Source organism: Lytechinus variegatus, chromosome 17, assembly GCF_018143015.1.
Source record: "Lytechinus variegatus isolate NC3 chromosome 17, Lvar_3.0, whole genome shotgun sequence".
Taxonomy (NCBI): Eukaryota; Metazoa; Echinodermata; class Echinoidea; order Temnopleuroida; family Toxopneustidae; genus Lytechinus; species Lytechinus variegatus.
Genome location: NC_054756.1, coordinates 21,586,638 through 21,589,902, shown reverse-complemented (window position 1 = coordinate 21,589,902; position 3,265 = coordinate 21,586,638).

The following is a 3,265-nucleotide window of genomic DNA, read 5'->3' as shown; positions in this document are numbered from 1 at the left end:
CTGTCAGCAGCTGTATAATAAATAATGGTATTTTTGCTGGTTGAAATAATATTATACGGGGGTATAAAAATAAAGAAAATCAAAATTAAAAAGGGCCCAAACGGAAGGGTCCTTGAATATTAAAATTTGCATTTATAACATAATTATGAAGATATTAATTAATATTTTTAATAATTGATACCTTAATTATACCGCTGACATGATATTTGTTTACAAGTTATATTAAGACCAGTCAGTGAAAAATATCAAAATTTATCAACATTGTCTTCAAACTGATCTTGGCAAAAATTTGTAAAAAAAAAAAAAAAAAGTTGTAAAAATGGAATACTTACTGATGACTTAACATTAATTAGTTGTGTCATGAGTGGTCTAGCAGGGGCAAGTACGGAAAGAGTAAAAAGTTCAAGAGCTTCTCTCTACTATTTTTGGTCAATTTAAAATATAATATTCTATTATTTGTTTAACATTAGTCCTCGAAAATTGAATTTCCCTTTGTATACGCACTGAAACGTTTTTATTCCAGTGTTAATTTCATTCAGGGTTTTGAGATAAATGAACCCGCTCTTCCTCAGCATTTGCTCTTGAATAATGTGGATATTTATTCGCCTATCCCCAAATGAAAATGCTCTTCAAAGATATGTAAAAATACAAACTTTGAGGACACGTTTACCCTTGTAAAAAATGGCTTTCCGCTTTCTATTAGGTATATATATTTTTTTATATTAGGTCAATTCCACTCCATCAGTGCAGTTCGGAAAAGGTAAAAAAAAAGAATATTTACGATGATATCAGATAATTCTGGACTAATTAAATTTTCTTAAGTGTGGTCATTTATCGCTCACATAATAAAGGGGAAGTTCACCCTGACAAAAAAGATTTGTAAAAATTGCAGGAAAAAATAGTATTACTGAAGATTTGAGAAAAGTCCATCAAAGAAAAAGAATATTAGAATTTTAATCATTTATTTGTTGCGTCATTTGCGAGCAGCCTTCCTACATATCGTATGGTAAAAATTCAATCCATTTATTTCATTTTCTCCAAAAGTTTGACATTTTTTCGTTACTGTCCCTTCAGTCTAACATAGACAAATAATTTCACACCCGTTTCTTAATAAAAAACAAAAATAAGACATCATGAACCATTAAAAGAATTAAAATTTATACACTTTATATTACATAACATTTGAGGCAGCTGGTCGTTTATCTGTATATGCGTACATGTACTTACGTATTGAGTAAAGTAATATTCCCTTCATATCGTCGCGTGCTTTTTAAATTCAGAGTTTTTCTATTCAAATACAACATTTTCTCGCTTGTTGCTAAACGCTCCCTCGCAAAATAACATCTGAATGCAGATTACATTGCTCCATTAAAGTGCGAGTATATGAAGTCATTGATCTCCTGCAATATAGGAGACTGCCTTGCAACTTTTTTTGTCAAATTAACCCCTCTTTTTTTGTCAAATTAACTCCTCTTTTTTTGTCAAATTAACCCCTCTTGTTATGAAAAATGTTGCAAAAACCAATAAATGAAATGAAATATACTTCAACCACCGCGAATATAACAATACCAATACCATATTATTGAAGTTTTTACTCTTTTTTAATCCTGTTATGTAAAAAGCGCTCCGAATTTTTATCGTTCTTTATTGATTTTGGGGGGAGAAATGGTACTGTCGCTATATATCCCTGATTGAGGCTAAACGTATTTAAAAAGAAAATATCGTTTATAGTCAGGAGTGTCGATCCATGTTTCGGATGGCGAGAGGGAGCAAAGAGAATGCACAAAGTATAACGCAGAATTTGGCACGTGAAGCTTACCTGAAAATTTTCAATTTTTACATTTAATAGTATTTTCATGTCAAATTTGATGATTTGATTGCGCATTCACATAAATTCAAACACATTTTTGCAATGGATTCATTACTTTTTTTTTCAAAATTATTAGGCCGAGCAAATCGATATGTTTACCGTATCCCCAATATTTACTTGGCAACCCCTCCCCCAGTCCCATGATAGAAGTACCACGTAGAATGATTTGACTCTATTCTCTAGTTTTGTGTTATAAAGTGCAGTAATCATTTGGTCGTATTCTTTTGCAGCCTAAATGCATGTTAAGTATCCCGACGTTGTTTCAGATGTACATTTATTTGGCAGTTCAAAAGTGCTCTAATACGGGCGCAAGGATTCACTAATATATATATATATATATATTCCCGGCAGAGACATTTTTTCGGCATCACCAATTTTTCCAAAGGGTAGATAGCTCTGGGGAACCTTGATTTAAGCTACGCCTACCATTGTTCTCTTCATATCCATTTCTTTACAATATTTAAATAAAAAAGAGTTGCCAAAAGCTGTTGTACATGTATAACTTTACACATATATATATATATATATATATATATATGACTCATGTGACACAGACACGTATCTCGATCACCAACAAATTAATGCGAGCGTTAATTTGTGAAGCGTGAAGCGCGAGCTGATTTTTTTAGTGTACTGACAGGAAAAGCGTGCCTGTTTAGGACTGTTTGTAATAACTCATGAGGAGGATACATATCTCACTACACAGATAGTACATTACGAGTGCCCAGAGTGAGTTGAAATTTCTTTATATTCTGACCTGAAAACTTGATATTCTAAGCATTTTTGGTACCAATGATTAAGATTTGTATCTAAAAGAAGAATAGATGCGAGCGCGAAGCGCGACCTGAAAATTTTTATATTTCGAGCTGAAAAATTGAGTTTAATGGACGTTTTTGATAAAGATCAAGATATATATCCAAGAAAAAATGATAAAAAATCGAAGCAGGAGTTCTTTTGAGGCTTAGAACTGAAAACGGGACATCTACATTCACTATTTAATCATGAAAAGTATGGGTTTTTGCTACAGAAATGATTTTTATATTCCAATCTGAAAAGCAGACATTTTGAGCACGATTTTAAATAAAGAACGAGCTGTGTATCCCAGTCTCGCTTGCTGAACATTACAATCTTGTTTTTCTTTAATGCATATCCGGAATTATTGGGGGGGCAAAATGATATGTTTGCCCCCCCCCCTATATTTTCATTGGTGGGGCGATCGCCCACCCTGCCCCCCCCCCCCCCCCCCCCGATCGACGCCTCTGCTCTGCTGGTATACGTTGAACAAACTTGTACAACAGTGACCATTCTTTTGTTCGGAGAATGTGTTTAACAATGTAATCCATGAACGCAAGTCTGATATAGAGTCGTGAACAAAGCTGGTACTTATTGATTTGC